Genomic DNA, 13108 nt, shown 5'->3' with positions numbered 1-13108 from the left:
TTGAAGAGGCAAATTAGGAAGCAACCTCACAGGGCTTAGTGGGGTCTCAGCAGGGAGACCTAGGTTTCTGGCACCTAGGATCCAGTGTCATATCAGCCTTTGCCACACCCAGGACAGGACAGGAACTTTAGATCATTATTTTCACCTCAGTGTGATAACCCCCATGCGGCTTCTGTAAATTCTACCACCAGAGAGCTCAGAAATGTTCAACGACACTAAATATATTTTCAAAGTGCTTTCCGATTCTCTAACGGAAAAAGGATGTGAGGTGTATCACTCACCCCTTGCCCGCCAATGTATTTAGCCAGGCCAGTCGCAGGAGTTTTACCTGTGTGAACATCACAGTGTGTCTTTGCAAAGTAGCTAAGCTGATCGTGAAAATGAAGTTCAGAGAGTTTGCTCCAGGGGACGATCAGATGATCACTTGTTCTCCACGGGTTGCAGAAAGAGTTCTGATAACCTCGTTTCCCTACTCCAGGTCTAGCGGCCCTTGATTTCTATTCTCTGACTAGGAGACGGTGAGCGGTCACCGCTCCAGCTTTCTTTCATGGGGACTGACCCCAATCACAGCCTCAAACACGGAGCCAAACAAACTGCTAGGAAATGACTCTTCAGATTCCAGTTTATTATTGTCGTTGGAGTGGAAGTAGAGTGCAGGCACCGGAATAAAAACTACCTTGGGGCCCGCAAGATGGCTCATTGGGTTAAAGTGCTTGCTGGCAAGGCTGTCAACTTGAGTTCAAATCCTCAGGACCACATTATGGAAGGAGAAAGTGGACTTCCATAAATTTTCCTCCGACCTCCTATATACGACGTGTGCACACTCACACAATCCAACATATACATACATACAAATAAATAAATGTGCTATTGAAATCTTAAGAATATTTTCCCATTGTTAGGAATGGTTAAGACCTTGAAAACCTAACAATGGGGAATAATTAATATTTTACATCTGACACTTAAATCCTGAATTTTCTCACTCCACTTGATGGGGGACTAGAATTAGTTCCTTGCACCAATCCCACATGTTCCCTTGCACACTTGGCTAGAGGATTGCCCAGCCAAACGGTTTTCTTCCGTCTACTCCAGAAATACTAGCTAGCAAGTTTCATACGTGCCATTCACTTCAGATCAAGGTCACGTGTGCTGAACCCTCTTAAACACTATGGCTTGTCCTGCTGTGATTTTATGTCCAGCACTGACCATGGCATTTTAGGGCCATCTCCTAACACTGTGACTTTCCCTGCCATGATTTTATGTCCAGCGTTGATCATGGCATTTGGGGTCCATCCCCTTCTTCTAACAGGGTCACTTTTGAGGATCCGGGGGACAGCACAAAGGATGACATTCTCGCATTATAAATGTACATTATTACACCACGTTCTTACTTCAGTCAAGAACTTCTGGCCATAATGCCTATGCTAATTCATGAAACTTTCCAATAACATGTTCTTTCTATTTATATTACATATGAAAAGCTAAAAACTATTTGAAAGAGTTATTTCTAACCCCCATTATTTTAGTTGTCTGGTGAAGTAAGGGTCCCATCCTGACCTGCTGTTCTCCCCTTTCTACACAGGGTCCTCTGATGATTCTCCCTCAATCATTAGGGATCTGGACAAATAGGAAGCTGGCTAGAGGAGATTCAAGCTACAGGGTATCTTCCATGGTTAATTTTCTTCACATGAGTAGAATGAAGCAAGTCTTATTTTCCCAAAAGAACACTTAGAACCCTGGATGTAGGCAATTCTAGTCTGGTAAATAAACCAAAATTTAAATTTGGACTTTTTAGATACTGTTCCTCAAGGATCCAAAGAAAATAATGAGTCACAGACTTTTCAAGTACTGTAGTGTGGCCTAGACATGCCATTGTAATCTGGACACAGATTGAAGACACACGAAATCCCTCCGCTCCCTGGAGGCCCTTAGCGGTGACATCACTTGTTATGAAGTTGAGCGGGAGTATCTCAAAGAATGTAATGGAAAAACCCCAGATACATCTGTAATTGGTTACGAATCTCAACAAAGATCATGATGTTTATTGCACTGGGAAGGGTGACTGCATCTTTGTGGAATTGAGAGATGATTTTGCTGTTGCCACAAACTATATTAGGTCCTCCTCTGTCTACTCACGGGCTCAGATTGTGAAGATTAGTAACCCAGGTCTATGCCCAGGGACCCCTAGCCATGGCCTTTATGCCATGAGCAGGGAATGAAGTACATATGAACAAGGGGTAAAACCCCACTCCTTATCATTAACCGCCTTCCTTCACTCTCATAGTGAGAAGATTTGTGAAAGTGGACAAAACCTGTTCAGAGCAGGTCTATGTAGCCAGGACATCTACCAGGATGGCACAGCACAGAGAAAAGAATCCTACTTGGTGTTGTTGCCTCCCCTGGGTTTAGCACCCTGACCACTGTGAGCATTGACACCCTGGGAATGTTCCATGGTGTACCTTACGTGAGGAGTGCAGAGAGACGCTCAGCAGTCACGAGAGCTTACAGTTCTTGCAGTGTAGCCAGGGTTTGTTCTCAGCACCCATGTGGTGGCTCATAACCATCTGGACCCCCAGTTCCGGGGACTCTGACCCTCCTTCTGACATAACTGGACTCCTGTGTGCAGGAGGTACACCTACTTACACCAGACACACACATGTAAAATAAAGTACATTTAAAAAAATCCACCTTACTACTTGCTTTATAATATTCAAAACTGGAGATAAAAATCCTTACCTCTTAAAACTTGTTGTTATGAAAATTGAAGATAGAAAGTCACTCTTATTTTAATTTTTCCCATGGGGCAGTATAGCCAGTAATTGTTAACTGGGTTACTTTGTTTTGGTTTGGTTTAGTCTTGTTTGATTTTTTGAGACAGGGTTTCTCTGTGTAACAGTCCTGGCCATCCTGGAACTCACTCTGTAGACCAGGCTGTCCTCAAACTCACTGAGATCCACCTGCTTCTGCCTCCCAGTGCTGGGATTAAAGGCGTGCGCCACCATCACCTGGCCTAGTTAACTGTTTTAAATATTTATAATTAGTGTCTTCTTTCCTTCTCTTTTCTTACCTCCTGAGATTTCCTTACAAGTTTCATGATGATAACTAAGTGAAGAGTCCAAGATTAAGCATATAAAAATGTAGATTCCAGAAATAAGAATGTAGAAATAAGAAAATACAAAGTTGTAAGCCCAGGAGAATGAGAGCAGGGCTGTCAGCAGCTTTCTCCGCAGCTGAAGGATTAACTATTAACAGTGGGTTACTTTGTTTTACAACCCATGGCTCTGTCTGCAAGGCTGAAGCAGCCAGTCTGCAAACTTAGAGTCCTTCTGCAAACTGAGGGCCAGTTTTCAGATAAGCCCTGGCCATTCATGACCAGCAATTGATGTGAGATGAGTTAACCTTTAAATGATGGGGTGTACGTGGCTTTTCAGTTGTGCGTTTTCCCACACCCTTCTCTGCTATGCAAAACTGGCAGCATCAGGGGAAGTGCAGAGTTTCAGTAGACACCATCAGGGAGCACCAGGGAGAAAGGATGACTTAAATACAAACACTAATGTAACTTAAAAACTCTGTTAACTGAAATTGCAAAGAGGCACAATTTTTATCTTTTACCTTGAAATTGTAAAAATTCCTTTGTTCATGCCTGATGTTTGTTGCTTCTTGCTAGGAAAAAAGGAAGTTCAGAAATCATCCTTTGCCACAGCCTTACAAGTCCATCTCTAGCTGTGGTCTCAGCTAGCTGATAAGCTTTTTGTGTCCCATGAAGATTTTTTTTATTTTTTTCCTTGGAATAAAGTTTGTTTCTGGTTTAATAGACTTTGGTGGCCTGTCCCCCATCTTTGCGTGACCCCCGGGGACCCAACACTAACTACTGAGATATAGTGTGGTGTCAGAACTGGTCACCCATTCTAAAGACATTAAAGTAAGCGCTCCACCATCACAACAAGGCTATCTACTGAAACTGGGTTTTGAATGTGTCTACTAATCAGTAATCCTAAAACGTAGCTTGTAGCATCCACATCCAAACCCACCCAGTTCTGACCCCTCTCCATCCCGTTTTCTATTTCTTCAGATGGTGGGAAAATTAACCTCAGTTTCACAGATTAAAAACAATTTACTCCCATCCGGTTTAGGGCTTGGTATCTTCATTAGGCTCAGGGTGTACGGACGCCCCAATTTCAAAGCTTTGCTGCCACTTCCCCATGTTCTCTGCATCGAGGTGCAGACGAATGCATGAGTCACCACAGCCTGAGGCAGCCTTCTGGGGAGCAGAAGGGCCTCCATTGCTGTCTTACTTCGCCCCTTCAGGTATTTGACTTCTACATAGATTTCGTTTATAACGCAAGCAGTTTGAGAATCCGGGATCCTTTCCATCTCCATCTAAAAGCCATAAAATTGATCTTGCTTTCTCTTTTATTGTGGAAGGAGAACACAAACGTTCAGATGGAGGAAATCTATTATTTTCCTGCTGAACATGAAAAGCCTCTTAGCACCCAGGTAAAAAGAATCCATTTTGATCCCAGCTCTTGCAGGGCTAGTGTTGAGAGCCCAGACTGCAATGCTGTCCTGGCTGCTGTCTGGTTGTATCAATAAAGAACAGCTTTTCCTATCCCAGGTGCTTCACATCTCTGCAGCATTCTCCTATAGAAGGTGCGTAGCTGTGCATAGCTGTGCAAACGGGGCCCACAAAACCCTCACGCCTCTCTTCTTCTGCTCTGTGGTTTGTTTTATAACCTCTATTCTTAGATTCTTCAGATCCGGGATCAGTGAAAACGCCAAAATTTGCTTGCTCTAAATAACCTGGCCCTCACTTTCACAGGAAATGGACTTCAGAAATTCAATTTTGAAATCTAGGTGGAGACATTTGCTATTTCATCTGTTTTATGTTTTCTTCGCTCTGAAAAGTTTTGGAGAAGTACTCCTTCAGAAATTAGTGGTCCTGTGTTTCCTATCTTAAAATATTAGCCTAGTATCCATTTTTCTATGAACTAGCATGATTGTGCCATGTTACACACAACGGTAACTTTAAATCTTTTGGCTTCTTCGGAATCGCAGAGGCAGGGCTCTTTCAGTTTTGTGTTTTCTTTCAGTGGGTCTTTTTCCTCCATCTCTTGCCACATGGATATAGCACTTTGCGTCCTCCCTCTACCTTCTTGTGTTCGTTTTCTTTAAACCTGGTGCAGCCAGTTAAAGCTAGCCAGAGATTCTTCACATCCTTCCCCACTGGAAGGTGAGAGCTGTGTTTGTTCCTTCTGAAGCTGTTACTGTGTTAACCCACTGGATGCAACAGAAGCAACAGGCACTAGCTTCTGAGCAGGAGTTTGCTTGCTGCTTCCACTTCACATCTCAGTGCCTACTCGCAGCCCTGGCCCAGGCTATAAACAGCCCAGTTGTCTGTGGAAAATAGAGTAATGGGGGAATAAGGCGCTCACTCAAGACTTGACAAGAAGCTGAGTATCTAAATGAAATCGGCATGAACTTCCCAAACCTGCTCATTCTCCAGCTGGATGCCCCTGAACGACCCCACTGAAGCAGCGGAATTGCCTAGAAGCACCCTTTCTGAGTCCTTGACCTCCTTATTACCGGATATACTTAAACTGTCTGTTGTCTTAAACCACTTTTACGGGGAATTTACTGCATAGCAGTTGATAACGCACTCAGTCTCATTGCCATCCTTCTTGCCATCTCTTTTTGCTACCACCATCCATCTCTGCCCCGTTTCCTGTGACAGTCTGATAGCACCTACAATCATGGATGGGACCCAAGTGCTGTGTGCTATCAAAGTGGCCGTTCAAAGATCCATATAGAAAGTTAACTGCCAGACAAATTGCTTAACAGCCTAGAATGTGAACCATAATGACTGTGTTTGGATATCTTCCGGGTCTAGGTCTGTCCTTTACTTGGCAAGACGATGTGTTCAATCAGAGGTAGATTGTTTTAAAGCCTAATCAGCATTATCATTAGTCATGCAGATAGAAGTGTGGGTATTATTAATAAATAGCAAGCAGCCTCAGGGCTTGAATTGCTTTTCTATTTATGATCTGTCAGGACTCCTGAAACACAACTTTGATTAATGCAAAGAAATAAATTCAGCATCCAATGATGTAATTAGTTTTCAAAAGCTTAAGGGAAAAAAATTACATTGGGAAAAACTCAAAGCAGTTAAAAATCCAATGTCTGTTTCTCTGAGGGATTTAGAGAGGTTAGACAGGAGGAGACAGAGACGTTGGCAGTATGTTTGGTTTTTCTTCTACATTTTTTTACTTTTCCACCAAAGTTCGTTTTCTTTTTTAACTACTAGCTCCTCTCCGTGTGTCCTGGTGGAATCTAATGTACCACTCTATTCCAGTAATGGACCATGACCTGTCACACCCAGGCCCTCCTTACTATCCTGAAATAAAATTCAGACATGGCATAACCTAGCTACATGTATATTTTAATAAGCTATATAATACAGTGATTTTAATAAAAAAGATAAAAGGGAGGTAATTTCTAATAAAATATCTTAATATGTAATCAGCTTCATTTGTGTGACATGAGGACATCTTAAAATATCTGAAGATAATCTCTGGTATATGAAGGATAATGTAGTTCATATAAATGACTAAATGGTTTTATTTATCTTTCGATGCAATAATTTCCATTTCTACTCAGTATCTTTACCACTTTCTAGACATTCACTGAATATTTCCCCTTGACTTCAAGATTAAGATACTGAAATAAAAATCAACGTTTACCTCTAAAAACAGAGTAAAACAGATTTTATATTAAATAGCATCACACCATATGTGAGTCTGAAATAAGTAAATTGCTTTTATATAAATATTTTGGTGCAAACTTCCTCGATTTTATAAATGAGGAAAATGAGATTCAAAGAGCTCTTACCTTCTTTGAATAATACGTCAGAGCTGGCAGGCAGACTTCCTGAAATGACACCAGGTTTTGTTTCCCTAAGTATGTTTTTTTATAGGAATGGTCTTCGAGGTGTTATTGGGAAAGGCAAAAATGTTTCTGCCGTGTGGTAAGACCAAACAGTGCTATGTGTAATCTCTTACCTACTCCCTAGAGCGTATTATTCTTACTAAATTATTTTGAACATTCTCATTGTAAACTGAGTAACTGATTTCATTGGGGTTAAGTCAATGTCCCCCAAACACACTCCCAGGTGGAGCTCAGCCAAACAGGAGCTTCGAAATTTTAAGAAATAGCACTCCATGTTAGCCCAGACAAAAGGACAGAAACACAAAAAAATGACAAGAGATTTGACAGGCAGGAACCAAAGACTGTGAGATGTGGACAAGTCTGAGAGCACAGTCACATCCAAGTCACCCAAGGAACTTAGGAACATCTGGAGTTTTTGAAGCCCCCAAATGGAAGCTCTGTGGATGGACACAGGGCACGGGAATCCAACAGGTGAGAAAGAAACCAAGGATTTCACTAGCTCAGATTTTATTAGTCTTTGAGGACGCACACCACCATCAACAAGAACAACACCTAGAGAAAGCAAACTATTTTTTAACATTAGTTAAAATGGAAAGGAAGAAGACATCTATAAACTTACAAAGACATGCACATCATGTAATTTTTTAAGATGGGAGCTGATGAACACAGCCTTTCTGTGTCACACAGTAACTTCGGCTGTCCCGGGAGATTGCAGTCATTGTCATTACACACCTTTTTTTCAGTTTTCTACCCTTCCCCTTCACGTCTGCACTCCCCTGTGATCATGTCCCTGACACACTGTTTCCTTCTGTTCCAGCCTCTGGGTCTGTCTAAGGAGCCCAGCTACGAGAAAGGCAGAACAGGACGATTCACTCGGTTAAGGCTTAAACCCTAGTTCTATGTGTTTGTGATTGGTTTGTTCCTCTACAGAGACCAAAGTAGTTTTATTTCATAGACAAAGTATGGTTGTCATTGATGCTATAGACAAAAGTTCCGGTTTTCCCACTTCCCGGCATGTGCTGCGATTATGTGAGTTGGCCAGGCCAATTAAATACAAATGAAAGCGATGTCTTTAAGAGCCGTGCATGGCTCCCCACGTTCATTTTCTCTGCCTTAGTTGGTGGTAGATAAACTCTCAAATGGCCCCTCGTTATCTATGCTTTCTGGAATTCATATCCCATTCAATCTCTCGCCCCCTTGATTATGGCTTGGTCTATGCCTTGCTACAAAGCAGGATATATCTAATCAATGTAATGCTACTTGTTACAGTGTTACATAAGATTGCAAAACATGCTGGTTTGTACCCTCTCTGTCCACATAGAACTGAAACCTATCCATAGCCACCAGCTCAGAAGCAGATCCTTAAGCTGAAACTCCTACCCTTGAATCTCAGTGGTAACCTTCACAGACCATGAAATCACCCAGCAGAGCCATGTCTGGCCCCTAACCCCACAGAACCTGTGAGGACATAAGCCTGCTTGTGTTCTAAATGCCCAAGCTGTTGGTGTTTGAAGCAACAATAGAAACCCCTTCAGTAAGAGTGATTGACACCTCCCTCAGGCTAGGTCCCAGCTGACCTAATGGAGCTGGATATGAGCAGAAAATAAAGCTTTGGTGTTTAGAGTCACAGTGCATTTTAGTGTTGCTCAAGTCTACTTATGCATTCTGACTTGTACATAAAGCAAACCTTCTGCTCTGGCCACTGAAGAGTCCAAGAATAAAAATATAAAAATATAGATTCCAAAAATAAGTAGAAATAAATAAATATAAAGTGGTAAGCCTAGGAGAATATAAGAACAGGCTGTCAGCAGCTTTCTCAGCAGTTTAAGGATTAACTATTAACAGTGGGTTACTCGGCTTTACAACCCATAACTCTGTTTGCGAGGCTGAAGTGGCCGCTGCAAGCTAAGCATCAGCTTTTTGACAGCCCCCCGCCCCACCGCACCACTCGCGACCACCCACTGATGCAAGCTGAGTTTTTTGACTTTTTGGTTGTGCTGTTTCCCATCCCGTTCCCTGCCCTGTGAAAGTGGCAGTGTCGGGGGAGGTGCAGAGCCTTGGTAAGCTATCAGGGAACGCCAGGGGAAACAATGGACTAAATACAAAACACTGGAGAGATGGCTCAGTGGTTAAGAGCATTGCCTGCTCTTCCAAAGGTCCTGAGTTCAATTCCCGGCAACCACATGGTGGCTCACAACCATCTGTAATGAGGTCTGGTGCCCTCTTCTGGTCTGCAGACATACACACAGACAGAATATTGTATACATAATAAATAAGTACTTTTAAAAAACACTAGTTTAACTGAAAAGCTCTGTTAATGGAAACTGCAAAGAAGGGCAATTTGTGTCTAAGTTTCACGTCAAGATTGTAGAAATTCCTTTGTTATTGCCTAATGCTTGTTGCTTCTTACAATAAAAGGGGAGGGGTCAAAAGCTGTCCTTTGTCGTAGCCTTACAAGTCCATCTCCGGCTGTGTTCTCTGCTAGCTGACAAGCTTTTTGTGCCCCATGGAGATTTATTTTTTTAATTTTTTAATATTTTCCCTGGAATAAAGTTCGCTTATTACTAGACTTCGGTGGCCAATCCCCATCTTTGCGCGATCCCCTCACACCCTCCCCATGAACCCCAAAGCCACCTCACTCCCATGTTGCTGCTACCATTGTGACCTGGAGTATGAAGACAGTATTGGCAGCACAGATCCAAAACCTGGCTTTGAAATCTTACATCCTCCTCCAAATTAATATTCAGAAAATAATCTCTATGCCTTTTCCTTGTTTCCGGCTTAAAATATGACCCTGTCAAAGATCTATAAAGCCCCATTCTCGAAATACAAATAGCACTAACATGAAGCCAAATTTCAGAGGAGTTGCCTCAAAATCTAAACAGCTAACTCTGTCCTTGTTGGAAATAACAACAGTCTCCTTCCCTGCCTGGTGATTTGCCTCTCCACTTCCTGCCTTAGCAGGAGGTTAATTAGACACAATTGCCACACTGCAACGCTGCCTGAGGGCACAACACAATGGGCCAATTTGGAGTCAACTGTATCTTAGAAACCCTGGGAGATGCCAGCTTGCTATCTCCAGCAGGCTGAAGACAGACTCTCCCGTACAGGTCCAGAGGCTTCACGGCCTCTAGGTTTGCCGCATGACCCTAATTGGACGGAAATTTCCATTGCAAGACACTGTTTAAGGATGAAACTCAGCGTCAACGCTTTGATGTGTTTACTTCTTGGCTCCTGGGCACAATTGGAAATGCTGATATCCAGACATCTTTCTACAGAAACTCAGGATGTAGACACATTTTTGCAGGGTTTTATGCCTTAGAAACCAATTCACACAGTTAGACCACCAACGACACAGAAAGCAAATGTAAATGAGGGCAGTGAGTATACCGGAGAAAACTTGGCGCTTAGCTCTCCAGAACACCTGGCTGACGGAAGAGAGAGAAGTCCTCACACCTTGACCTGGAAAGTGTTTCTCACCAGGCAGGCCACCCTCAGGCTTCTGCTTTCCAGTCCTGCTCTCCTCCTGTCTTAGGCCATCTTGGCTGCTTGAACAAAATGCTTTAACCTGGGTGTGCGACACCACCCGGAATGGCTTCTCACAAGTCCCCAGATCGAGGCAGCAACGGGCGACACATCCAGCAGGGATCCATCTCCAGCTTTACAGATGGTGTCTTTCAGTTATGTGCTTGCACTCTTTAAAAAAAAGCCTTCCTTGGGCCTTTTGAAGGCACCAAACCATTCCTGAAGACTTGACACTCCCGACAGAATCACCTTGCAAAGGTCTTATCTCCTGATGGTCATCACCTGCGAGTCTAGGTTTCCCTTCTGTGTCCCTGCTGTTTGAATCAGGCGCTTGCTACATAGTCCACGTTAGCCTCAAACTCCCAATCCTGCCTAGTCCTGGGATTATATACGACATTTGAGGAAAGTCATATGTCTAAACACAAACATTTAGACCGGAGCAGCTCCCATCCCAACATGGAAGCAGCTCGCTCATCCCTCGGCTAAGTGGTCTTTACGGATCATTTCAGTCCAGGCGTCAATTGGCTCGTGGGAAGAGACAGGTTGGATTTGAACCCTAGTCAGCTCATCCGCTCGTGAATTTAGTCCGGTTACTTCCCCTCTCTAAATCTCACTTTCCTCAGAGGAAGTCAGTACCTCAGAGGCAGTAGGGAAAATTAGATGGCTCCGTACGTGGAAAGTCTTTGATCCAAAAAGGGACCAGTTAAGATTCTTTTTTTAAAACCATTTTTTTTTTTTTACTACTCATTCTATTTAGTTTATTTGTGTTTAGTTCTGAAATCTCTGGAAAAGTGTTAAACTTTTTATGTGAGTGTCTTGCTTTTTAGCGCTTTCTGTACTGTCATACAAAGACCAATTGTTATTCTCCCTGTTCAACTCAAGCCTAGCGCATGGTGAGAATTTGTTTTATGCTGTAGATGTTGATGGCATTCAGCTCACGTGGACCTGTTGCAATGACCTGCTCTCCAGAGTGACAACTCACAAAAGGACTGATGGCACATACAACAAACCGATCACCACAGTACTGAGCTCCCTGGCTGTCCTGAAATACTAACGTGGATTCTAAGTGAGAGCCCTGGAATGAATATAGCATGTAGGAGATACCCGGTATGCTAGGTTTTTATTAAATTAAACTTATTTGTATTTTCCTATCTGCTGGCTTTTAGGTGTATTCCTGTCATAGTCTGCTTTTCAGGGGTTTCCCAGGAGACCATGCATCTGTTTTCAGGCCTGAAAGGCTGGGTCCTCTTTACATAGTTATAAATATATGGAAGAAATTTGAGACCCTCAAGAGAGGTAAATTCATGTCATGGGACGTGGGGCATTGCCTTGTTGCTTATAGACCAAGTTTTGAGCATCTCTCTAACAAAGGACGAATGTAGCCCAAAATTCATAACAGCTTGTTTAATTTCTTTGAGATCATTCATACGACGGGTTCCCATGTATATTCCTTGATGACCCTAGGGTTTTTGGAACCAGTCACCTTTTCTGATGTTATTATTGGAAAGGCAGGTAGAACTTTATGAAAATTATCCCGGAGAGTTTTACTCATTGATGGAGTTAAATTTCGCCTTTCTACCATTTGCTCCTGTTCATCAGAGTCTATAATTTCCTTAATCTTTTCAAATCTGCTTACTATTGCCTTCTGTAAGGCCTGGATCTCCTGTCCAGAATTATGCTCCAAGGCCTTCATGGAGGATTCCAAAATATGAAGTTTGTCCAGTAGAGTTAATATCTCATCCTTGGATAGAATTTTCATGGCATGAACTGTGACTTCTTGTATTGACAATCTGTCAGCCAATCTGTCATATCCTTTAGACAAAGTCCGATTTTCACATTCAGCAGTTTTAATTCTCTCTGATAATGTTTCAGTTCCTACAGACAGGGACTGAAGTTTACAATCCAAATCAGCTGTTCCCTCCTCCGCAGCAATGAATCTCTCCTTAATATCAGACTGTACCTTTTCTAAATTTTGTTCAGTTGACAGAGTCATAGCAGACAAAGACCTATTCCCTTCCTTGAGAACTTCAAACTCCTGTCTTGAGGAGGTTGGTATCAGTCTGAATTGTTTTTGCAAATACCTCAACCGACTTAAAGTTGTCACTCAAAACAGTTATGCCCTTTCTTAACATTCAACCTCTGCTCTTAAGCATTCACCCTCTGCCCTAAGAATCCTGGTTTCATTCTGTAAGGACTTTATCATTTCTCTATTTTCAAACCATGTAAGGAAGAAACCAAATATGAGAAGAATTGCAAGCCCTATAAATATCCAAGTTATGGGAATATCATATGTATCCTGCAATATCTCTACCATAGTATAATTAAATAGGCTACAGAAGCCTTCAATGGTGATATGGTCAGACATTTTTTTTTAATCGAAAGAAATTTTACCTGTAATGACCGTTGCCTGCCAGTAGGTGGCGGGGTGCACCTGGATCCACGTGGCCGAAAAAGTCAGAACCGGCAAGGAAATTCTAAAAAATAGAAGCTCATAGACCATGCACTGTGTGGGTTATAGTTGGGTGGGGGAGGGTGCCGCCTGAGGGGATAAGGTGGACGCAGGAGCTCGCTCAGGTCTAGTCATGTGCCCTGCGGTCCATTTGCCTGCTCACGCTCCAGCTTGGTTGCTCAGGCCTTACTT

The sequence above is a fragment of the Arvicola amphibius genome, chromosome 8, assembly GCF_903992535.2.
Source record: "Arvicola amphibius chromosome 8, mArvAmp1.2, whole genome shotgun sequence".
NCBI classification, from domain to species: Eukaryota; Metazoa; Chordata; class Mammalia; order Rodentia; family Cricetidae; genus Arvicola; species Arvicola amphibius.
The sequence above is the reverse complement of the archived record's forward strand: the minus strand, read 5'-3'. Positions refer to the sequence as shown.